The following is a 27,343-nucleotide window of genomic DNA, read 5'->3' as shown; positions in this document are numbered from 1 at the left end:
GTGTCAGGAAGTTGGTGCAGGCTAATACCAGATCAGCTGGTATGAGGGCTAGAAACACCCTAGTCCTCTGGTGCTTGTTGAGCGAATATTCAATAGCGCAGAATAAACAAAGAGCGTCATCTATCCCACTCTGTTGCCGTTTATACAGAGGCAAGGAAAGGGTCCTTACACTGAGATGGAGTAAAGTATGTGCCTCTTAACACGCTCTTAATTTTGCCAACTGATAAATTTAGGAAATGCACTTTATTGGACGAAACAAACAACAATAATTAACAGTACACTACAGAAAATAAAAAAGTACCATTAAACAATGTTACATTACGATGTTAAAATCTTAAGACAGGAATGAATTCTATTCATCCACTGTGTTTAACGCTTAGTTTCCTCTTTTTTTTCAGTACTCCTCTGAAGTCTATTTTCCATAAGTCATCGATTTGCGTGGTCATTATGTCACTCGTCCTTGCATCACCGGAGATCGATAACTAATTTTCAGAAGATTTGGTTCTGAATAAATTCACTCCCCTGTAGCTTTCGTAACTATGCGGCATCTATGAATGTTTACGCTTTCACAACATTTTGTAAATTTGATTGTGCTGTATTTTAAGAAATTAGTTTATATGACCACGATATTGGGATTTTGTCTGTACTTTCATGACCTTGCGGAACGAAACGTTTCAAATGAATCTCTTCATCTGCAAATTTCACTTCAGCGATTATACAATTGTTCTCGGTGAATCGAGTGGTAGCTTCCCTAACTTCGACACCAGACTTCACTCGAAACTCAGCATGGAAGCCATGCGAGAAAGAGCTTTCTCGTAACCGTTTATACCATAAGGAAATCCTCCACATAGCCTGACTATTGGTAAGTAAGTATCAATCACGAACTTTTCCCTTCCACGAAGCATAGCTTTTTCCGTGTTACCACCATCGTGTATTCCGCCAATTTTTTCACTTATCATTTTCTCGTAGTGATCGAGTATCTCTTTGTGTTATTACAAAGTTGCGTAACGATTTGAGAAATTTCGCAGCTATTTATAACTCTTCTGCTACATTTTGTATGGCTCTGTTGACGCCGTTCATCTGGTCTAGGGTTGCAACCAAGAAGCCTATCCTTTTTTCATTTAATAAATAATTGGCCTCGTCAACCGTTTCAGGCTTCAGCAACCTCCTGTAAAGGCTTCCGAAAGTGGATAAAGTTTCGGTATAGCACATTTTCCGCATTAGCTATTCAACACCGTGTTGTCTTATTAAGTGGTTTTAAAACGAATGCAGCTCCTTGCTAACAATCATGATTTTTCTCTTTAAGATCTTCAACTGTATTTCCCCATTCATTGGACGACACTCAGAAAAAATTGTTCATTGATTGCATTATCGAGAAGAAAGAGATTGCCCCAGTGCATTATTCTGTAGCACATATTTCTACCTAATCGAGTGCGATATTCGCTTATTTTTTATTTTGAACACACGCGCACACACGCACACATCACACTCCTTTTTTATATGTAAATATTATTATGCCATAATCTAATCTACTTCTAGATATTTTATAATACTGAGAGAAACGTGGTCCACAAATCAAGCTGATGAAGTTAAAGATGTCAAATCGTAAATATACGATACTATTCTTCAACAAAAAGAAACGGAGTAAATTTTAATCGCCGCGTAGAAGTACGTCAGCGAAAACCATCAAGTGCGCAGGAAGAGTCGTTGCCCATGAAATTCTTATTGTAAATGCTAATTTGTTTGTGTTGAGGCAAAATGTTTGTGCCAGTACATAGGGGTCCAAGGAGAAGCAAGGCCCTTGGGCCACTGTCTGCAAGGCGTAGTGGATAAACCGGCAGGACAATACCCTTAAATATACCTGGTGGTAGCAACTTAAGTACAGCAACTCACGGAGCAGCAACTATCGCATCGTAGACACGCTAATGCGTTAATGTCGAACCGACTTACGCGACAAAAAAAAAAATTGGTTCCAATTTTGGCCACCAGGTGCAAATCTGCCGCTGTACAGCATCTCGTCGACGTCTTCGGTGCTCACATTGACCAAACTGTGCAAATGGCGGTTAAAAATAAAATCAGCGTTATGCCTTTCTTACTTGTTTGACCTTTTCTACACACGTCCCGTTACTAATCCATTACAGATGGAAACATTTGTATACTTATTTCTTGCATTCATGGCGCCAGATTGGATCTAATTTTTGTCCAACGTAAATCTGTTCCATTTTAACGCATTAGGATATCTACCAAGTTGCGCTGCCATATAATAATTACGGCCCATAATGGACCTCTGGGAGTACACGTATTTTAAGTACAACCATCCTATGCCTCTCGCGTTACACAGTGGCTCTCCAAAATGGTCGTCAGCTACTATGGCCTGCATTATCGCCAGACCTGTCCCTGGTTGAGGGTGTTTGTGACATGATGAGACGACGTCTCATCTGGTCTACGTTTACCAGTAACATTATTTCGCTGTGACAATATGTGGAAGCATTGTACACAACAGTCTATCAAGACGACACCCTACATACCTATGATCTTCCCTACTGACAGTAAAAGGACCGCATTGTTGTTAGATGAGAACAACCAATGAAATGTGTAAACATATTTTTACTTATGAAGGGTAATGATTTTGCACCATTGTAGCATCCGGTATTACATAGGAATTACAGGACAAAAAACATACATACATGGAAAATTCGGACTCATAGCTCAAAATTTTCTTCCTTTACAGAGGATCGAAAAATCTAAATGCTTTTCGCCATGTTACTTCGAATCTGTTTCCGAGTTCAGACAAGAGATACTGATTTAAAGTGTATTTTAATACTGCAGAACAACTGTATTGTGGTATATATGTTGGAAGACGAACAGCAATGATCAAAGCCACACGAGTGTACAAGACAGTGGAAACAACTGCAATATTTTGTCGAACATTCCGTTTTATCACGAAGGCAGATAAGACTGATAACAACAAATACAAAAGTTTTTGAGTCCTTCGGGTTGAACTTTACTAAGAACATTGGTTGCATCCATTGTCTTATATTACTAATCTTGCAGATCACCTTATAATCAATCGAGCACTACATTAAATGGACTTCCAAACTAGTAAATAAACTGTCAAAAATTTCAAGTACAGCTGACTATTAAGACATTATTCGATCGTGAAATTTAAATTCAATAAGTTCTAAAGTGAGCGAGAGAGAGAGAGAGATATTTATGAAGATAAGAAGGAAATAATTATCTTCGTCCAGCATGTCCCCCGCCGCAATCAATTAAGTGCAGTACTGTGAGACCTTAACTTTTCCCGGCGAATTTAATGTTCATATATCTTACGGGTTTGCTGCCGGGTGAAGTCGTCGACCACCGCCGATATTTTGACAGGAGCACACCCTGTCATTCTCAAGGCAAAAATGCAAGGAGGAATTTAATACCTCGGTTCACAGAGGAGAAACAAGGAAGATACTACACACAGAACAAGTGTCAACACAAACAAAGGTTGCTTGATAGTTTGATTTCAACAGTTTCCTTAATATTAGATGGAGGACTTTTTTTAAATGCTGCTTGGAAACCGGCTCTGTCTCTCATCAAAAAACAGAGGGACAGAATTAGTGCTACCTCATCTGTTGATTAATAGTCACTTCAATATTTCTGATGTTGGTTATCTTTGTTTGTGCTGACACTTGTTCTGTGTGTGGTATCTTTCTTGTTTCTCCTCTGTGAACCGAGGTATTAAATTCCCTTGCACATTGCTTCCTCCTTGCATTTGTGCCTTGAGAATGACAGGGTGTGCTCCTGTCGAAATATCGGCGGTGGTCTACGACGTCACCCGGCAGCAAACCCGTAAGTTATTTGAAGTGCAGTACTGTTTCATTTTTGGAGTAACGAGATATAATTTCTGTGTCTAGCATTTGAAACAGTCCATGTTGCTCGCGTGACCCATACACTGTCCAGTTACATTAATGAGACCGCCTGTCAAAAGCCTGAATAACCACCTTTTGAAGCGTGGACCACAGAGGGACGTGCATGTTTAGTACCGTGACCAGCTGCGCTGATTTTGTCCGCTGAAGATGCATGAGGCGAACAGCCCGATTGAGGTGATCCCACAAGTAGTGGATTGGGTATAAGGCTGGGCAGTGTGTGGGCCATGGAATTACGATAAACTCAGCCTGGTGCTCTCCGAACCACGTACGTACACTGCGAGCTGTGTGACTCGTTGCATTGTTGATGCCACAGTGCCGAGGGAAAACAAACTGCAAGCTTAGATGCATACTTGTGTTGATCCATTGTGTCTTCCAGAATGACGAGGTCACCCAGGGGACGCCACGAAGACATTTCCCAGGCCGTAACGATCCATCCTCCGGCCTGAACCCTCCCGACGATTGTTTCGGGATGTTTGCTTTCGGACGTTTCACGCCGTACACTCCAAAAGCCATTCGTCCGATGGAGCATACAACGCGATTAGTCTGAAAAGTCCAACGGTCGCCAATTAGTGGACATCCAGCTACGGTATTCGCGTGTAAATTCCAGCCTTCGTCGTGATGAGCAGCAATCAGCTTGGGTGGAGGAACAAGGTGCCTGCTGCGAAGGCCCATACACAGCAACATTCACTGAATGGTGTTGGCGAGACACCATTGGTAGTCCCTTGGCTCATCTTGGCTGTCAGCTGCTCAACAGTTGCACTTCTATTCCACCTCACTCATCTCCGCAGCCGTCTCCTATCGTTTGCAGCCCCTGATGCACCGCATTTACCTCGGCACCGGTTTTGGATAGCAATATTAGGCCATGCACGGTATACTTTAACCACAGCGGCCCGCGAACAGTTTACAAACATAGCGGTCTCGGAAATGTTTCCACCCTTGGCCCCAGAGCCAGTGACCGTGCCCTTTAGGACGTTAGATAAATCGATCCGGTTCCGCGTTTCGACAACGCTTGTAGAGTTTCCCGCGTCCCCCGATAGCTTTATATACCCTCCACTGCCAGTGCTGTCAGCTCTGGTGTGATAATGGTGAACGCACGTTGACGGCGAACATAGACAGTGGTCACATTCGTGAGTCTGGTCCGTGTACACCTTAGCGAAAATTTTGTTAACGCGTAATTTATCTCCCAGTGGCATGAACAGAAATACTTAAGACGTATAGCAATTTCGAGAATTAACACTCTGATGGCGTGCTGGCGTAATTTCTCCAATATTCACTACTGGCCATTAAAATTGCTACATCAAGAAGAAATGCAGATGATAAACAGGTATTCATTGGACAAATATATTATACTATAACTGACATGAGATTACATTTTCACGCAATTTGGGTGCATACATCCTGAGAAATCAGTACCTAGAACAACCACCGCCGGCCGCGGTGGTCTCGCGGTTCCAGGCGCGCAGTCCGGAACCGCGCGACTGCTACGGTCGCAGGTTCGAATCCTGCCTCGGGCATGGATGTGTGTGATGTCCTTAGGTTAGTTAGGTTTAAGTAGTTCTAAGTTCTAGGGGACTGATGACCACAGCTGTTAAGTCCCATAGTGCTCAGAGCCAACAACCACCTCTGGCCGTAATAACGGCCTTCATACGCCTGGGCATTGAGTCAAACAGAGCTTGGGTGGCGTGTACAGGTACAGCTGCCCACGCAACTTCAACACGATACCACAGTTCATCAAGAGTACTGACTAGGGTTTGGTAACGATCCAGTTGCTCGGCCCCATTGACCAGACGTTTTCGGTTGGTGAGAGATCTGGAGAATGTGCTGGCCAGGGCAGCAGTCGAACATTTTCTGTAACCAAAAAGGCCCGTACAGGACCTGCGACATACGGTCGTGCATTATCCTGCTGAAATGTGGGTTTCGCAGGGATCGAATGAAGGGTAGAGCCACAGGTCGTAACACATCTGAAATGTAACGTCTACTGTTCAAAGTGCCGTCAATGCGTACAAGAGGTGACCGAGACGTGTAACCAATGGCACCCCATACCATCACGTCAGGTGATACGCCAGTATGGCGATGACGAATACACGCTTCCAACGTGCGTTCAGCGCGATGTTGCCAAACACGGATGCGACCATCATAATGCTGTAAACAGAACCTGGATTCATCCGAAAAAATGACGTTTTGTCATTCGTGCACCCAGGTTCGTCGTTGAGTACACCATCGCAGGCGTTCATGTCTGTGATGCAGCGTCAAGGGTAACTGCAGCCATGGTCTCCGAGCTGATAGTCCATGCTGCTGCAAACGTCGTCGAATTGTTCGTGCAGATGGTTGTTGTCTTGCAAATGTCCCCATCTGTCGACTCAGGGATCGAGACGTGGCTGCACGATCCGTTACAGCCATACGGATAAGATGCCTGTCTTCTCGACTGCTAGTGATGCGAGGCCGTTGGGGTCCAGCACGGCGTTCCGTATTACCCTCCTGAACCCACCGATTCCATATTCTGCTAACAGTCATTGGATCTCGACCAACGCGAGCAGCAATGTCGGGATACGATAAACCGCAATCGCGATAGGTTACAATCCGACCTTTATCAAAGTCAGAAACGTGATGGTACGTATTTCTCCTCCTTACACGAGGCATCACAACAACGTTTCACCAGGCAACGCCGGTCAACTGCTGTTTGTGTATGAGAAATCGGTTTGAAACTTTCCTGTTGTCAGCACGTTGTAGGTGTCGCCACCGGCGCCAACTTTGTATGAATGCACTGAAAAGCTAACAATTTGCATATCACAGCGTCTTCTTCCTGTCGGTTAAATTTCGCGTCTGTAGCACATCTTCGTGGTGTAGCAATTTTAATGGCCAGTAGTGTATTTTTCACGTTAGTCCTTTCGGAGGGTCATAGTTAAGTCACCATTGTCCCGGTACTGCAGTTACCGTAGAAATATGTCTTGTTTTTGTAATAACCGTGATACCATTATCAGAGTCTTAGCTGCATTCCTGCAAATTATCAAACACCAATTTTTCGGGGTCTATTTAGGCAGCGTTATGGGTGTTGCCTCTATGATAGCATCTTCCGTCTGACTGGAAGAATGCCCATGAAAGCTTCCGCGTCGTTTAGCTTTTAACAGCTCCGTAGATGATAAGACAAGCGTAATGTTCTCATGTAGCAGTCCGAATCGCAAGTCCTAATTGGCAGCAGAGTCGTCAACAAAAAATGGCTCACATAACAGCAGTGGGATCTAACGAAGTCTGAAAGTTTTTGTCTGTAAATGAAGTCACTGATGACTTTGTGTTTTATGCGTCAAGTTCATCTTCTGTCTCTATCTTGTGCCGCTGATAGATTGCCATGGCCATGCCCTAGTTTTCATCGTTGATATCATCACCATGCTAGGGTCCTGTGCACGATCTATATCTCCGACGTTCTAACATGATGCCATAATTTTCTTGAGTAAATACTGACGCTGTATAACAGTGTTGGCAGGTTTAATCCCCATACAAAGTGTTGTTTTAAACTGTTACAGGTTCAGCTCAGCTAATTCTTAGAGCTTTATCTAGAGAAAGGAACACACGAGGGAAAGTGGATTACAGTGTATCGAAATTTTGATGATGAGCTCATTAGAGATGGATTATTAGTTATGACTAATAAGGATGGAGGAGTGATGTCGGCTGCGACCTTTTTCTAATGTTGATCCCAACTTTCTGTTGTAGTGCTGTAGGGAAACTACGCAGAAATTAATGTGGGTAACAGTAAAGGGATCTGAAACGCCCCCAATACCTGTCCAGTATCTTAGGAGCAGAATGAAATATAAACCACAGCACTAACGATAAATAATATGTAAGCACTGGAAATGTGGTCTCTCACTGAAAAACTGTCACAATGATCCATACACTGGCAAAAGCTTCTTGATTAATTTGCTATTCGGATCTCCTCAGAGGACTGTTAAGGGACAGGTGATAGTGAGTAACAGACTGAAAAACCGACAGAAGAGTGTTATACTACGAATCTAAGTGTGTATTCTCAGTAATCTAAATGGGGTAAAGAAGCAAGAAAATCAGAAAATGGAAATGCGAAAACTGAATCTAGATATACTAAGCGACAGTGAAGTGAAATGGAAAGAAAATACAGATTTTTGGTCAGACGAATATAGTTTACTTTAAAATGTTCCATGATACGATTGTTATCTCCAGAATAAAAACCAAGCTAGCGCCAGCAACTATAGTTCAAGTATAGATGCAAACGTCACAAGCAGAACTAGATAGAGTGTACTGGGGAATTTAACTGGTAATTTAGTTTGTTGAAACCTAATAATCATTGGTGTTGGAACCATACAGTAGGAGAAGGACTAGAAGATAGAGTTACGTAACAATATGGGCTCGACAATAGAAATGAGTTAGAAGAAAGTAGTCTTGAGTTCAGTTATAAATTTCAGCAAGTAATAACAAACACTCTTGCTTCTTTTTTTTCTTAATTGTTGCTTTGGCCTGGGAGACTATATGTGTTTTCCACATTCCTCCAACAATCAATTCTGTTCCTGGCTTTCGTGGTCCATTCTCCTGTTTTCAGGCCCATCGGCTCCATATCCCTGTTGACATCATCCTTCCATCTTGTCCGTGGCCTTCTTCGGCCCCTTCCACGGATCCTGAGAATCCTATTCGTAGCGGTGCTTCCTCTTTCATTATTATTAGATGTCCTCTCCACTCCAATCCTCTTTTCTTCATGCTTCGGCCAATATCAGTTCGTAAATATAGGTCTGCCAGATCCAGGGTTTTTTAATATCCGCCATTCATGTGGTGGATGTTCATGTGACTAGATATACCTCTCGGGGCCAATTATATTCCTTAATGGCTTTCTCTCGAAGACTAGCGAATTCTGTTCTTCTGTTTTCCTTAACGTAATGTTTCAGATCCATATAGAGGTACCCGGAGAATTACAGTCTAATATAGTCTGATTTTAAAACTTCTCGACAGTGCTCTGGTACACAGTACATCCCTTAAGCCAAAATATGCTCTATTTGCCGCTGTAGTCCTTGCCTTTATCTCACGTTCTCGTTTTGTTCTACAAAAATTCTTTCCAAACATTTAAATATGTCTACACTTTTAAAAGTTACTTTTATCATCTGTCAGTGGGGTATCATCATTGGATGCCTTACTCACGGCCAGGTATTCAGTTTTCTCCTCAAACAAATACATTGTTGAAAACCAGAAGAGCACTAATTATACCTGTAAAAGGCTGTGGAAACAGGAAGATACCATCCAGATTAACTAATGCTGAAAAAAAGATATTTCAGAATCAGATATTGGATTGTAAGGCGTACCCTGGAGCAAATATAGTCTTAAGTCACAGTTTAATAATGATGAAGAGAAGGCAAATGACTTTCGGAAGAAAATCATCTACTTGATCCGGAAGATAGCAAAGGCAGATAAATATTAGAACTATAGTACAATCAGCTTGACGGACTGCACATCAAAGCTGATGACCAGAATTATACAAGAATGAAAAAGGAAACAAGATGTGTCAGTTTAATATCAGCTTCGCTTTCTGAAAGATAGAAGCAGAAGAGGCAGCTCTGACGATGTCTTCTTCTTCTCCTTCTTCTTCTTCTTCTTCATCCTTGCTACCTTCCTTAATGTATTTGTGTTATAGCAGGTTTCAACTAGAGGCGTGTTCTGTTCTAAGCATCTTCCTTCATCTTTTTGTAAGTTTGTCCTCTTCTAGTGTTATATATGAAGATGGTATCTGTTCTTTTGGACATATCCGAAAGAACAGATGCCATCTTCATATAGATAAAGCTTACCGGCCAATGATCTTCTTCAGAGTGGATGCACTCACATTGCTCAAGCTCTTACGGGGATCGGTAGATTGACCGCCGTGACTAATGAATATAGCGGGCAAGTGCACTTAAAATATAGTGTGTGGACGGAAAGTTGGAAATGTGGGTCTCACAAGGAGCATGTCAGAGATAAATCCCTGCAGCCGCACTATCCTCTGTGCCCTCGGTCAGTCAGATAGAGATATCTGTCATCTAAGCAGGAGATCCCAGGTTCGAGTCCTGATCGGGGCACAAATTTCCACCTGTTCCAGTCGATATTTATCAACGCCTGTAAGCAAGTAATGGTCTGGATTTCACTGTAATTTCATTCTTTTAATGTTGTCTACCATTCCAAATCTCTTCCTACTTCTCATTCCGTCTACTTTTTCCTCTAAAAATCTTTGTTGCAGGCAATTCCTACGCCATAATTTTTTCTCTTTCCGACCACTTTCAATAAATTTCTTTCTTCCTCTATTTTCTTCAATACTTCTTCATTCTTTATTCTGTCAGTCCTCTTCACCCTAACCATTCTTTTCCACAGCCACATTTCAAAAGTTTCTAAATATCTTTCGCCTTTCTTATTAATTGTTCATGATTCACTGCTGTATAACACCACACTCCAGACATAACGTTTAGCAGAACTTAACCTCAGCTTCACTGAAATCCTACTTGATGTCAGTAACAGCTTTACTTTTTCAAATGCTCTTTTTCTCACAGATATCCTCATCCTTATTTCTTCTGTACAGCTTCCGTTCCATGTCATTAAGCTTCCCAGGTACGGAAAGGATGTTACTTATTCCTTCTTTTACGTCTATACATCTGTTAACTGAAGCTTCCTTTTGCTTATCCTCAAAACGTTTGTCTTGCCAATATTTATCTTCATTCCGCAGTTCTCGTCCCCTCTTGCAATACTTTTCAACATATGCTGTGGCTGCTCTTCTGATTGCGCTAGCACTGGTTCATCAACGACGTTTTTTGTAGATTTCATTTTTTCTCCTCCTGTTACAATGCCTCTTGCATCCTCCGTGGCCTTACCTATCAGTTCGTCTCCAAATACGTCGAACAGCTATTGTGACCGTGACCATCCTTGCCTCACACCCTTTCCAATGCTCATCTCTTCCGTCTCCACGTTCCGCACTCTGTCACATTTCCTTTGGGTACACCTCCTTTATTAACTTTCTATTTTTCCATTCTGGGAAGAAATCTTTTAAAATCCTCAGTAATGTGCTCCAGTTGCCTCAATAGAAAGTATTCTCCCAGTCGATAAAACAAATATACACCTCCTTGTTAATTTCTTTCCCAAAGCATCCTCAGATAACCTATATCATCTCTTGCTCCTTCATTCTTTTTATGAACTTGAACTGTTCTTTCACAGTATTTCTCTCGATTTTCTTTTCAGTTCTCCTTAGTGTGACTCTCATTAGAACCTATGTTACGTGATAGATAAAACTACACTACTGGACATTAAAATTGCTACACCAAGAAGAAATGCAGATGATAGACGGTTATTCATTGGACAAATATATTATACTAGAACTGACATGTGATTACATTTTCACGCAATTTGGGTGCATACATCCTGAGAAATCAGCACCCAGAACAACCACCTGTGGCCGTAATAACGGCCTTGATACGCCTGAGCAAACAGAGCTTAGATGGCGTGTACAGGTACAGCTGCCCATGCAGCTTCAACACGATAGCACAGTTCATCAACAATAGTGACTGGCGTATTGTGACGAGGCAGTTGCTCGCCATCAATTGACCAGACGTTTTCAATTGGTGAGAGATCTGGAGAATGAGCTGGCCAGGGCAGCAGTCTAACATTTTCTGTATCCAGAAAGGACCTGCAACACTCGGTCGTGCATTATCCTGCTGAAAAGTAGAGTTTTGCAGGGATCGAATGAACGGTAGAGCCACAGGTCGTAACACATCTGAAATGTAACGTCCACTGCTCAAAGTGCCGTCAATGCGTACAAGAGGTGACCGAGACGTGTAACCAATGGCACCCCATTCCATCACGTCAGGTGATACGCCAGTATGGCGATGACGAATACACGCTTCCAACGTGCGTTCATCGCGATGTTGCCAATCACGGATGCGACCATCATAATGCTGTAAACAGAACCTGGATTCATCCGAAAAAATGACGTTTTGCCATTCGTGCACCCAGGTTCGTCGTTGAGTACACCATCGCAGGCGCTCATGTCTGTGATGCAGCGTCAAGGATAACTGCAGCCATGGTCTCCGAGCTGATAGTCCATGCTGCTGCAAACGTCGTCAAACTGTTCGTGCAGATGGTTGTTGTCTTGCAAACGTCCCCATCTGTTGACTCAGGGATCGAGACGTGTCTGCACGATCCGTTACAGCCATGCGGATAAGATGCCTTTCATCTCGACTGCTAGTGATACGAGGCCGTTGGGGTCCAGCATGGCGTTCCGTATTACCCTCCTGAACCCACCGAATCCATATTCTACTAACAGTCATTGGATCTCGACCAACACGAGCAGTAATGTCGCTATACGATAAACCACAATCGCGATAGGCTACAATCCGATCTTTATCAAAGTCGGAAACGTGATGGTACGAATTTCTCCTCCTTACACGATGCATCACAACAACGTTTCACCAGGCAACGCCGGTCAACTGCTGTTTGTGTATGAGAAATCGGTTGGAAACTTTCCTGTTGTCAGCACGTTGTAGGTGTCGCCAGAGGCGCCAACCTTGTGTGAATGCTCTGAAAAGGTAATCATTTGCATATCACAGCATCTTCTTCCTGTCGGTTAAATTTCGCGTCTGTAGCACATCTTCGCGGTGTAGCAATTTTAATGGCCAGTTGTGTAATCATTCTGTAGTCTTTGCATTCTTTTGCGTAGCACCTTTAGGTAAAGGTACTAGAATGATCGTAATTAAGTATCGTGATCAAATTCCTGTGTTATAATTTCTGTTTACGCCCTCAGTCGTTCTGGTTATTGAATTTGGATCCAAGACCTTCAGTCCTCAAATGATATTCTATCTCAGACCAGTGCTTCATTTTCCCTGATCTCCTGAATTGCTTTTTACTCTCCCCATTTGAATATCCTACGCCTTTGGTCTTGTTCATTCCGTTCCCTCTCATCATGAAGTCAACACGTGAGAAAAATCAAGACACTTTCATATGTTTTGTCGACCTAGAAAAAAAAAGACATTCGACAATGTAAAGTGGCCTAACATGCTTGAAATCCTCAGAATATGCTGTGGGAAAAGACGAGTAATATACATTGTGTACAAGAACCAGGGAGGAACAACAAGAACGGAAGACCAAGTGGGAACAGCTATTATTAAGAAGGGAGCAAGGACAGGTATGTTGTCTTTATGCCCTACTGTTCAGCCTGTACATGGAAGAAGCAGTTAAGAAAATAAAATATGGGTTCAGAAGTGGCTTTGAAATCCAGGCTGAAAGTATATCAGAAATAAGATTAGCTAATTACATCGCTACCTTCTCCAGTGAGGAGCAATTTCAAGACTTGTAGAGTGGGATTAACAAACTAGTGAGCCCAAAATATGGATTGACTAAAAAGAAGAAAGACTAAAGTATTATCTAGGACATAAACGCAACGACAACGAAGGAATTATCCGACTTGGATGGAAATCGATGTATGCGATACACTTGCACATACAAATAAATGATTACAGTTTCAAAAAAATTGGATGATTTATTCAAGGGCAAACAAGTACATAACGCGTTAGTCCAACTCTGGCCCTTATGTAAGAAATTATTCGACTTGACATTAATTGACAGAGTTGTTGGATGTCCTCCTGAGGGATGTCATGCCAAATTCTGTCGAAGTGGAGTGTTAGATCGCCAAATCGGGAGCTGATTGGAGGGCCCTGTCCATAATGCTCCAGACGTTCTCAATTGGCGACAGATCCGGAGAGTTTGCTGACAAGGGTAAGGTTTGGCAAGCAGGAATGTCCGCCATGTACGGACGGACATTATATTGCTGAAATATAAAGCATAAGATAGCTTGCCACGAAGGGCAACAAGACAGGACGCAGAATATCGTCGAAGTTTCGCTGTGCTGTAAGGGTACCTCGGATGACAACCTAAGGCGTTCTGCTATGAACTGAAATGACACTCCAGATCATCACACCCGGTTGTTGGGGCTTATGGCGGGGGACAATCAGGTGTGGGGGCGTCTCCAGGCATTTCTTCGCCATGGAATCTCATTGACTAGAGAAGAATTGTCTTCAGTGATGAGTCGTCCGGAGTGGCCGTGCGGTTCTAGGCGCTACAGTCTGGAACTGAGCGACCAATACGGTCGCAGGTTCGAATCCTGCCTCGGGCATGGATGTGTGTGATGTCCTTAGGTTAGTTAGGTTTAATTAGTTCTAAGTTCTAGGCGACTGATGGCCTCAGAAGTTAAGTCGCCTAGTGCTCAGAGCCATTTCAACCATTTGAACAATCTTCAGTGATGAGTCCGGTTCGAAGTGAGCCCCGATGAGCAGCGAAGACACCCCGGACTGTCGCCCGCCATAGAGACCGACAACCAGGAGTAATGGTCTAGCGTACCATATCTACATCTACATCTACATCTACATCTACATCCACGTGATTACTTCACTATTCACAATAAAGTGCCTGGCAGAGGGTTCAATGAACCACCTTCAAGCAGTCTTTCTACCGTTCCGCTCTGGAACGGCAAGTGGGAAAAACGAGCACTTAAATTTTTCTGTGCGAGTCCTGATTTCTCTTATTTTATTGTGATGATCATTTCTCTCTTTGTAGATGGGTGCCAACAGAATGTCTATGCAATCAGAGGAGAAAACTGGTAATTTAAATATCGTGAGAAGATCCCGCAACGAAAAACGCCTTTGTGTTAATGACTGCCACTCCAATTCACGTATCTTGTCTGTGACACTATCTCCACTATTTCGCTATAATACAAAACGAGTTGCCCTTCTTTGAACTTTTTCAATGTCATCCGTCAGTCCCACCTGACGCGGATCCCACACCGCACAGCAGTACTCTACAATAGGGCGGACAAACGTGATGTAAGCAGTCTCTTTAGTAGACCTGTTTCACCTTCTAAGTGTTCTGCCAATGAATCGCAGTCTTTGGTTTGCTCTACCCACAACATTAGTTATGTGATCATTCCAATTTAGGTTATTTGTAATTGTAATCCCTAAGTATTTAGTTGAATTTACAGCCTTCAGATTTGTGTGACTTATCGCGTAATCAAAATTTAGCGGATTTCTTTTAATACTCATGTGAATAACTTCACACTTTTCTTTATTCAGCGTCAATTGCCACTTTTCGTACCATACTTATATCTTATCTAAATCATTTTGCAATTCGTTTTGGTCATCTGATGACTACTCAGATTGTCTCCTTTGTCGTTAATATAGATCAAGAACAATAGAGGGCCTATAACACTTCCTTTGGGAACGCCAGATATTATTTCTAATTTACTCGATGACTTTCCGTCTATTACTACGAACCTTGACCTTTCTGACACTAAATCACGAATCCAGTCGCACAACTGAGGCGATAATCCATAGGCACGCAGTTTAATTAGAAGACGCTTTTGAGGAACGGTGTCGAAAGCCTTCTGGATATCTAAAAATATGGAAATAATTTGACATCCCCTATCGACAGAACTCATTACTTCATGAGTGTAAAGAGCTAGTTGTGTTTCGCAGGAACGATATTTTCTGAATCCGCGCTGACTGTGTCAACAAATCGCTTTCTTCGTGATACTTAATGATGTTCGAACACAGTATATGTTCCAAAACTCTACAGCAAATCGACGCTAGTGATATGGGCCTGTAATTTAGCAGATTACTCCTACTTTCCTTTTTGGGTATTGGTATGACTTGAGCAATTTTCTAGCCTTTAAGTATGGATCTTTCATTTCACAGCAGGATCCCTTTAGTTGTCATCCACGGTGCCCTTACCTCAGAGCGGTACGTCGACGATATTCCAGGTCCAGTTTTGTTGCCCTTAATGTCAAAATATCCTGCACTGAAATTTCATCTAGATACTGCCTGCCCGCCCCCGGCCAGGGTTTCTACTGCTTGTCTTTGTGCTTAACAAACTCACCCTTGGCTACCAAGTTCCCCGGATCTCCCCCGATTGAGAACGTTTGGAGCATTATGGGCAGGGCCCTCCAACCAGATCGTGATTTTGACGATCTAACGCACCAGTTGCACAGAATTTAGTACAATATCCCTCAGAAGGACATCCAACATCTCTATTAATCAATGCCAAGCCGAATAACTGCCGGCATAAGGGTCAGAGGTGGACCAACGCTTTATTGACTTGCTTAACTTGTGAAGCTCTTTCTCTAGAATGAATCAGCCAATCTTTCTGAATTTGCAGTCATCGGTTTGTCCATATGTGTATATCACATCTACCGATTTCCGTCCCATTTGGATAATTCCTTCGTGGTGCTTCGCTTTTTTCGTCTTAGAGTGCGTTACGGAGCAGGAGAGAAGGGAATAGCAGCAGACGAAGGTGGGGATCATCTAGTAGAGGAAATGGTGGAATTCTTCTACCTCGAAAACAAAATATCACATGATGTATGAGTACACAGGAAGCCGACTAGCGTATGCAAAGAAAATATTTTTGCCAAAAGATGTCTATTAGCATAAAACGTAGGCATTAATATGAGAAAGAAATTCTTGAGAATATACCACTGGGGAATAGTGTATTGTATGGAAGTGAATCACGGTTAATGGGAAAAGCGGAAAAGGAGAGAATGAAGGCTTGTTAGATGTGTTGCTACAGAAGGCTGGTGAAAATGAAGTGAACTGATAAGGTAAGACACGAAGAGGTGTGTTGCAAGTTAAGCAGATACCTGCTGTTCCTGCTTCCTCTACTGGTTGAATGGTGTTGCCTCTCGGTGTGTTCCTTTCTCCTTGATATCTCAGGATGGTAAGTGGTGCGGCTAATCCTAGAGCAGATCGGCCACCCGGTGATTGGTCGCCCGTGCACTTGCTTGCCCAAGCCACTGCAAAATTGGGTTTCCAGTTCTCGCGCCACCGCGTATCGTCTTGTCGCTGACTGCCTCAGTCGATCTTTTAGCATCGAAATTCCGGCAGTTCGGTGAAGCTCTCTTTTGGGGATATCACGGGCCACATGCAGCGCCATTCAGACAGCTTTTTTCTGGACCGTCTGCAGCTTCTTAAGCGACGTGTTGGCAGCATTTCGCCACACCACGGCAGTGTACTCGAGCACTTACCTCATGAGAGACAAGTATAGTGTGATGCCGCAGTGTGAGGGCAGCGTTGTCCTGGGGTTCACTATAGAGTACAGCAAGCGCATATGCCTTACCCCTCATCTCCAGAATGTGCGCCTACCAAATTAGGAGCCAATCCAAAGTGACGCGAAGATTCATTGCCGTGTGAGATCTAGGAATGAGCCTCCCGTAATATGCACTGGCTGGAGATATGCGGGCAGCTTCTTGTGAATGAAGACCACCGCCTGGCTATTTCCTACATTGAACCTGAACCGCCATTTGATGGCCCAGGCTCCCAGCTCATTGCAGGCCTGCTGCAGCTGCTGACGCTGCAGTTGCGCCTTCATGCTCTGTACGAACAGCGCAGTGTCAATCACAAAGAGCACCACATGGACCCTCGACGTCTTCGGGTCGTCTGTAGTAAAGAGGGAATCCAGAAGGGAACCGAGCGTGAACCCCTGTGATTGTCCCACTCTGATGAGACGAACTGTTGAACCGCCGCCGTCTGCATACATGTGGAATGTGCGCCCGCTCAGATATGACTGGAGAAAGTGGACGTGCGACACGGGTATCCCCCAGACAAGCAGCTTGTAAGGCAGTCGTCCTGCCACAAGCTCTCAAAGAGTCTGGAGACGTCAGGAGTATGGAGTATGGCAGTGACAGATCTACGAGGGTGAATCAAATGAAAACCTTAAATTTGTAATAACAAATCGAAATTTCGCGCCGTTATCCTGTAAGTTGGTAAGCGTGCTACAAACAGCGCGCAGAATGGCCTGTAGGTGGCAGCATAGTGCAGATGCACACATACCGTCGCAGTATCAGTATAAAGATGGCCGCCTCACTTGCGACTTGCCTCAGGGAAGAACAGCGTTCTGTTATTCGGTTTTTTGCGTAGTGAAGATGTGAAACCTATTGAAATTCATCGACGAATGAAGGTTCAGTACGGTGATGCATGTTTGTCACAGCAGCAAGTCTACGAATGGAGTAGGAAGTTCGCAAATGGTGTGACTCCAATGGAAGATGTTCCTTGTCCAGGTCAGGCACAACGAGTTGTGACTCCACAGAACAGTGCAGCAGTTGAAGCCATAGTGAAGAAAAACCACCGAGTGACACTGAATGACATTGCAGCATGTTTACAGACTAGTCATGGGTCAGCACACCACATTGTGCATGATGTGCTCCAGTTTCACAAAGTGTCTGCAAGATGGGTGCCACGGCAGCTGACTCCTGAAATGAGAGAACGACGTGTTGATGCTTGTGAAGAACTTCAACGCTTTGAACGAGAAGGTCGTGGCTTCCGTGCAAGAATCGTTGCTGGGGACGAAACCTGGGTTCACTTCCACCAACTGGAAACGAAGAGAGCCAGCAAGGAAAGGCGCCATTCCTCATCACCAAAACCAAAGAAGTTTCGAACAGAACCATCAGCAGGAAACGTTATGCTGAGTCTCTTTTGGGACGAAAAAGGCGTCATTTTGGAGCATTACAAGCCTAGAGGGACCACTGTCACCAGTGCATCATACACAGATCTCCTAAAACATCATCTGTCGCCTGCAATCAAATCAAAGCGATGTGGATTGCTGTCAACAGGTTTCCTTTTGCAATATGACAATGCAAGGCCCCACATTGCCCGTACAACAGTTGCAACAATCACAGACCTGCATTTTGAGTGTCTCCCTCATCCACCATACACACCAGACCTTGCCCCAAGTGATTTCCATATGTTTGGACAACTCAAAGACGCAATGGGAGGAAAGAAGTTTCGTCGTGATGAAGAGGTACGCCATGCGATGCATGAGTGGTTGCGAGGACTACCAGTTTTTTTTTCTAATGGAATTTATGCACTTTGTAAGCGCTGGAGGACTTGCATTGAGAGTGTTGAAAAGTGATACAGCTTTTTACCACTTCCGCACAATAAATAATATTTAAAAAAATATTTAAGGTTTTCATTTGACTCACCCTCGTAAATTTGAAGAGATGCGATTTAAAGGGGTGTGATTCAAACCAACACACATTCAGTGACAAAATAGTAGTTATTCAGGACGGGTAGGAGCCAACAGTCAGTTATAACTTGTTTCATGACGTCACTTCGGGTGTCAGGTAAAGCAGTTGGCCGAGTTATATTCAAGGGTAGCCAGGGAATCCCTGTCACATCCATGCACTTATGTGGGGTATATTCAAAGTCAGCTCCCTCCCTCCCTCCCCACTGGCCTGCCCTCACACTTGGGGTACTGCTGTTACGAGCACAGAACCGATTATCTCCGCTTTAATGCGATGATAAGGACTTCCAGGATCATGTTGCATCTTAGACAACTGGTCGATGTATATTCGAGGTCATTTCTCTTGCACCCAAGCCTGTGCACACCCCGGGTAAGAATTTTCAGTGTCACGCTACATATTCTGCCCACGCACCTCTCCTTCTTTCCTCCATCCTTCAGGCGTGGCTATGCACGTGAGAACTTGTGGCGTTAGGTTAGACATGATATTGAGGGGTGTGGGGGGTATCAGCTTACACTGATAAGGGCTTACAGGTAACTCTGCCCACACAAGAGTATGTGGTACATTCCAGGTCACCCCAACTTACCTGATGTACTGGTTTGAAGCTGTTCAACCCACTGATAAGGACTTCCAGGAGCAATGATCCCGTGGTCTCTGGGTGGGAAAATGAAACTCCGCTCTCCCCTCCTGCTTTTATAACTAGAACACTTTAGTGGTTGGTTTCATTCTTGCACAGGGCACCATATGTTGAGGACCATCAGGTTTGTTCTAAATAATAATTTTATCTCTGTAGAGAGAAGACTAAGAAATAATATTAATGATATAATACACTACTGGCCATTAAAATTTCTACACCACGAAGATGACCTGATCCAGACGCGAAATTTAACGGACAGGAAGAAGACGCTGTGATATGCAAATGATTACCTTTTCAGAGCATTCACACAAGGTTGGCGCCGGTGGCCACATCTACAACGTGCTGACATGAGGAAAGTTTCCAACCGATTTCTCATACACAAGCAGCAGTTGACGGGCGTTGCCTGGTGAAATGTTGTTGTGGTGCCTCGTGTAAGGAGCAGAAATGCGTACCATCACGTTTCCGACTTTGATAAAGGTCGGATTGTAGCCCATCGCGATTGCGGTTTATCGAATCGCGACATTGCTACTCGCGTTGGTCGATATCCAGTGACTGTTAGCAGAACATGGAATCGGTGGGTTCAGGAGGGTAATACGGAACGCCGTGCTGGATCCCAACGGCCTCGTATCACTAGCAGTCGAGATGAAAGGCATCTTATCCGAATGGCTGTAACGGATCGTGCAGACATGTCTCGATCCCAGAGTCAGCAGATGGGGACGTTTGCAAGACAACAACCATCTGCACGAACAGTTCGACGACGTTTGCAGCAGCATGGACCGTCAGCTCGGAGACCACGGCTGCGGTTACCCTTGACGCAGCATCACAGACAGGAGCGCCTGCGATGGTGTACTCAACGACGAAACTGGGTGCACGAATGGCAAAACATCATTTTTTCGGATGAATCCAGGTTCTGTTTACAGCATTATGATGGTCGCATCCGTGTTTGGCGACATCGCGGTGAACGGACATTGTAAGCGTGTATTCGTCATCGCCATACTGGCGCATCACACGGCGAGATGGTATGGGGTGCCATTGGTTACACGTCTCGGTCACCTCTTGTTCGCATTGACAGCACTATGAACAGTGGACGTTACATTTCAGATGTGTTACGACCCGTGGCTATACCCTTCATTCGATCCCTGCGAAAACCTACATTTTAGCAGGATAATGCACGACCGAGTGTTGCAGGTCCTGTACCGGCCTTTCTGGATTCAGAAAATGTTCGACTGCTGCCCTGGCTAGCACATTCTCCAGATCTCTCACCAATTGAAAGCGTCTGGTGAATGGTGGCCGAGCAACTGGGTCGTCACAATACGCCAGTCACTACTCTTGATGAACTGTGGTATCGTGTTGAAGCTGCATGGGCAGCTGTACCTGTACACGCCATTGTAGCTCTGTTTGACTCAATGCCCAGGCGTATCAAGGCCGTTATTACGACCAGAGGTGGTTGTTCTGGGTACTGATATCTCAGGATCTATGCACCCAAATTGCGTGAAAATGTAATCACATGTCAGTTCTAGTATAATATATTTTTTCAATCAATACCCGTTTATCATCTGCATTTCTTCTTGCTGCAGCAATTTTAATGGCCAGTAGTGTAAGTTTACTTATGGTTAATTAACATTTTTTGCAATACAAATTTTTACAGTAATTATTTTATAATATACAATGTTGGAAAATAGTTAGACGCTATTTTAGACTTTTAAAAGGGGGCGAGAATTGTCCTGTTGGAATAGCACATTATCTTCCTGCTGCAAGAACAGATCTGACATCGTTCTGCACGTACCGAGCGCTGGCTAGCGTCCCTTCCAGAAACACTAAAGGTGAACGAAACTTGTAGCTTATCGCGGCCCATACAATAAGGCCTGCTGTGGGGGCATTATGTCTTGCAAGACTACACTCAGTGAGACAGCGCTCACCAGGTCTGTGTCGTAGGCGCAAACGACCTTCACTTGCGTGTAGGCAGAATCTGCTTTCACCGTTGACGACCACGGCGCACCGTTCCATCGTCCAAGTGATCCTCTGACGGCACCAGTCGAGACGTGCACGTCGATGCTGTGGCGTGATTTGAAGGGCCAGAGGTCTGTGTGCCCATACTCCCACTCCTAATAACCGGTTGCCAACACTTCGTGTCGACACGTCTGGGCTCACAAGCCTTATTATCTGCGCTATAGTAGCTGTACGATGTGCCACTGCTGCCCTTACAGAACGACGATCCTAGCGGGCGTCTGTGCTGTGTGGACGTCCAGAATCTCGTGTACGGGTGTGAGAATGTTCACGTGACCACTGATACTGGCATCGTTGTCGAACTGACGCAGCATGTTCAACTTGTGTGGACCACCCCACCACTCAGAAGGCCACGGTTTGACCTCTTTCAAACTCGCTCAGTTGGCTGTAGGAAGCACGAGTGTGTCTCCATGGCACGGTTGCATTGTTTCACACGTTTGCCTCTCACTGAGCCTGCACGCTGTGAGGACTCCCTATTGAAGGGTAGACACAGATTGTGCACTGGTAGCTACTCCACTACGTTTACTGCTGGCGGACGACGTTGAAACCATTATGAGTACGTCTACTGTCTTCCATGTGGCATATGACGTCTTCGGATCAAAATCCATATCGTCTTTCCATGTACTAATTTGTTTCCAACGGCATATTTTGCTGAATTTTTGTATATCTCTTTTGTACAATTTCTTTTCAGTCTCTGTATTCACTCGTCACGCTTTCTTTTAAACAATTTTATATTTTAATCATTTTTGTCTAGAGAGCATGTGTGCAAATAGATCGACTCGCAGCAGCAGGGTAAAGAAAAAGTACACACACACACACACACACACACACACACACAAACACACACACACACACGCACGCACGCACGCACCTCTTTACACAATATTGACACACACAACTATGGCAAACAGTTCATCCATCTATTCTACACATATATTCATTATTTACCAATGAATTAGACGACCACACACCCAATCACTTAATGATTAGTGTGAGTACAGAAGGGTCATGATCCTGTCCCCACAGATAAGTGATTCGTCAGCATGATGCGACAGCTGGACTTTCAGCTGCAGTGCAGTATGTGCCTCATGGCAGGAAGACTACTTGGCACACCATATACGGAACACTGCTATAGTACTGGAGCAAGCACCTCTTGTAATACCCTATCGTGATAGTTTTTGAGGCTGCCTCCGGGTGGCGCTTTCGTCTACTAAGTATGTGTATATCTTTGATCTGTAATCAGTTTGCCTCGTCTTTTATCAGGTCGATAACTTCTGGTTTGGAGGTGTTTTCCTGTAAGCATTATCGACTGCATATCCAGACATGTCGAACGTTTTGGAACTGTGCCTAATTACTTCATGCGAAGTTTGCCTTCCCGAACTCAAAGTGAAAGCAGTACGTGTGGAGTATGGAAAGAAATTACACTTAAATCAATACAATGAAATGAATGCCCTTAGCTGCATACAGGCGTTGATATACGTCAACGGGGACAGTTGAAAATGTTTGCCCCGACCGGGACTTGAACTCAGGATCTCCTGCTTACATGGGAGACGCTCTATTCATCTGAGCCACCGAGGACACAGAGGATAGGGCGACTGCAGGCTTTTATCCCTTCCATGCTCCCCGTGAGATCCCCATTCCCACCTTAATGTCCACACACTACATTCGTAGTGCCCCTGCCCATTACACTCATTACTCGCGGCAGACAATCTTACCTAGTCCCGTAAGAGTTGCTCGGTGGCTCAGATGGACAGAGCGTCTGCCATATAAGCAGTCCTGGTAGGGGCACCCATTTTCAACTGTCCCCGTTGACGTATATCACCGCCTGTATGCAGCTAAGGGTATTCATTTCATTGTATTGATTTGTATTGATTTAATTGTAATTTCATTCTAACGAGCTTCACGGTCACCGATGGTATCTGTTCTCTCGGACATGTCCGAGAGAACAGATACCATCTTCATATATATAGAGTATGGAAAGATCCAGAATACACATACCAATATACGAGGGTTATTCCGAAAGTAAAGTTCAAATCTCTGTAGCTAATCGAGTGTCACGCGAACATGGAAACACGCATATGCACCGACTCCCGGCATGCCTTGCTCGTCAGACGAAGCCATTTGTATTGGTACTGTCGCAGTGTGCTGTCTGTAGCAGCAGCATTCGTGATCTCAGAACTTTTGGTCAGAGCCATATAAGAAAAAAGTAGTGAAGGCCGGCGATTCAAGATTTCAACTTAAGCACTGAAATTTCCGAAAGTGGCTGGAGCAACTTTGCAAAAAAGTTTCTCTGTTAAATGAGAAAAACAAATGGAAAGAATGACTTAAGCTCTTGATTCTTTCGACTGATATCATAAGTAAGGTGATCAATTTTTAGAACACATCGCCACTGGGGACGAGATGTGGGTTTCTCACACTACCCTAGAGCCTAACAGTCAGTCAATGGAATGCCGTCACACGACATCACCAGCTGAATTTAAGGCCAAGCAGACAATCTCAGCACGTAAGAGTATGGCAGCAGTGTTTTGGGATATGCACGGAGTCTTATTACCCGAGTTTATGCATCAAGGGACACTAATAATAGCAGTCGATTACTGTGCTACCCTGACCCTTGCCTCGACGTGCAATAGTGAATAAGTGATGGGCCATGTGACGTCTGGTGTTTCCTTGCTGCAATGACAATGCCAGACCCCATTTGACATTGCCCACGTGTTAGACGTCGCTGCCCTGTGTGTATGCTGGCACATCGCAATGCTGTGAGCGACTTCACGATTTTGACAAAATAATTTTAAGAATCTAGACTTTGGGCTTAAATGCGTCCTTTGTAGTAAACGTCTCAGAATACTTCATTTTAGTCGAGTTTGTGTTATCACTCTCTACTTTAAATAATTAAAACTATGCACAGATAGATAACAGTTTGCATCAGATCCCCACCTGTCAAACACTGCTTAGTCAAGTGCAGTAGGCCTAAGACCTTTACGAACAGCGGTGTTTTGTAGACAGAGCCTAAAATGCATTTCAGTGGTGGGATGATGGAACTCTGAGGACACTTTTGATATCAAAATGATATACAAATCAATTAAATCTATCAATTAATTACCCCCACTCCTCTCCACCCCCTTCCCTGGATGATGTCATGTGTTTTCCCAGCTGACACGTGGTTCCCCGCGCCATGCCCCCTTCCCCACACTACCTCCGTCACATACCCTATTGGCAGGAATTTCGAATTTTGGCAGGAATTTCGAATTTTGGCGGGAATTCCAAATTTTGGCAGTAAATTGAAATATGGTGAGAAATTTAAAATTGGCGACAATTTCCGTGTCCCAAGGTTTTGCTGACGTCCCCCCCCCCCCCCCCCCACCTGGGAACTGGAAGCAAATTCAAAATAGTGGTGCCCTTTCTGGGACTCAAACCCCAGTCCTTCTGGACAGAAAGCCCAAGCGCACATCCCAACACAGGGATACTGTCCAAATGCAGGAGAGCAAGGTTAGGTATAGTGTATTTTATTTATGTGTTATTCTGCTGGAAAAAATTTCACAATACCACTCGAACCTAGACACAGATGCACTCAAACTCTACATAGGATGATCCCTCCACCTACAACCTGGCGGGAAAAAGGTTGGAGAGGGAGGTAAAATCTTCATTTTTGGCGAGGTATGTGTTTAACTGATGAGAGGTTGGTGTTGGACATGGAGGAGTTTAATAAGTGTATTACCTGTTAGCATACAGCTGAGGACTGAGTCTATTTCTGTTTGACGTCAGAGTTCGTTACGGACGCCTCCCGCTGCCGTGCTCGGCAATAAACCTGCGGCCCAGGTGATGGAAATTCAGGAATATCAATACATACTACCACAACAGGTGGAAATTGCTTCACTGTCCTAATTACACACAGAAATTGTCGTGAAAAAAGCTCTCATAAACAACAGGTCTTAATGCAACGCATGTCCTGGGGATTGGGAAAAATAATTGTCCCAAAATATTGCAGCAGGAGAGAGAGCAGCAGCTGCATGTGTGTCCTCAGCGATGTGCGGTCGTGAACTAACGAACTTACAGTCAGTCTTACCACCCCTGCCACCCCTCATCCCTCCTTCTTCTCACTGTAGTTAGGGATACATGCCTGACCTATCTTGTCACAGATGGGCCACAAAGTCAGCCATCTGGTGGCAGTGATGCGGTGTCTCCGGTCTGCAGAAATCAGTCACAGATGGATGCTTCCTGCAATCTATTAAACGTATTTCTCAGAAACACTGGACCTCACTCGAACGACAATGAAATTCCGGAGAACTCCCCAGATTGCTTTTTCAAACGTCCACTCTTTGGGTAACAGGCAGCTGCCACTGCGTAAGCCAACCACATACCCACGCCATATCTGGGAGAAGAGTCTTCAGTCCAATGCATCCCTGGCAGAACATGTTGCTGGGCAGCCTACGATATCATTGTCAACAAAAGCTACACATACACAATAGGCCGTGACGCCGGCGAGCCACAAAACAAAGTGAGGCAAACGACAGCTATCCTGGACAGTAAGGGCAGGATGACTTGCCATGAAGGACAACAAAACTGGGCTTAGAATATAATCGACGTACCACTGCACTGTAAGAGTACCGCGGATGACAACCAAATGGGTCCTTCTATGAAAAGAAATAGCACCATAGACTATCACTCCTGCTTGTCGGGGCGTATGGCGGGCGACAGTCAGGTAGGTGTCACTGGGGTTGAAGTCGATGTGGGATTCATCACAGAAGAGAATTATACTCCACTCAATGAGATTCCAGGCCGCACGTCAATCGTGAAATTCCGAATAAAGAGAGCAGCGATGCCGTTGAAAGGTTAATCGCAGTCTCGATAGGCCACGACCCTGCTTCTGTCGATTCCTCGCACATGGTGTTAGACCTTTTCTGCCTTTTTCCACGAAGCATAACACGACGGTCTCATCTATAACCAACACTGCAGCACGACTTTTCACTGAGAAACCTGCTGCGTTATCTTTCTTTATATGCACAACCGGGAAAAGGAGACTTTGGTTTTCGCCCGATGACGGTGAAATACGTGCATATACCTTGCACCTCTTTCACTTATTTACGATATTGTAGTCATATTATTATCATTACTAATACGGCAATACCATGCCTGCTATTCTGTTGATTTTTTTCAGTGTGACAGCATAATGAAACTAGAGAGGATTGGAGCAAGGTACTTTTATTTTATTTCCGTATTCAGCAGTCTTCATCAGCTAGTCGTATTGGCTTTCCTTTCCCGCGCTGACGTATGGGCCGGTCGTTTGAACGACTTGGAGAAGCCAAAGTACTCCTTCTTCTTATTCTTCTAAGTAGTAGTACCAACCTGAAACTCAGTTTCTCCTGCTCGTTTGGCTCTGTAAAGAGGCCTCCCTGACGACTCCCAGACTAAAATCTATCCAACCATTCCGCCAAGTCAGGAATGTCTGCTTGAGCGGCAGCTAGTTCGGCGAAAGATCCGTACCCATGACTGACCGGCGAAAAATGCGCCAATTCCCACCCCCACAAGGCCCGGCTCCGCTGGAGCAACGGCCGGTAGGCGGTTAGCAGTCGCGAGGAGTCGGTGGCGAGATCCACAAGAAGACGGTGCAAGTTGGTAACCATACGTGCTCTTGCTAGGTTCAGAAGTCGATTGAGTCGCGAATACATATTGAAGTGTTAGGCGATCTTTAATGTTTGGAGGAATTGCGCCTCATTGCTTTTATTTCGTCCTCATTTTGCTATTTTGTATTTGGACTTGGAG

The sequence above is a fragment of the Schistocerca serialis genome, chromosome 3 (genome assembly GCF_023864345.2).
Source record: "Schistocerca serialis cubense isolate TAMUIC-IGC-003099 chromosome 3, iqSchSeri2.2, whole genome shotgun sequence".
NCBI lineage: Eukaryota > Metazoa > Arthropoda > Insecta > Orthoptera > Acrididae > Schistocerca > Schistocerca serialis.
Note: the sequence above shows the minus strand (reverse complement) of the source record.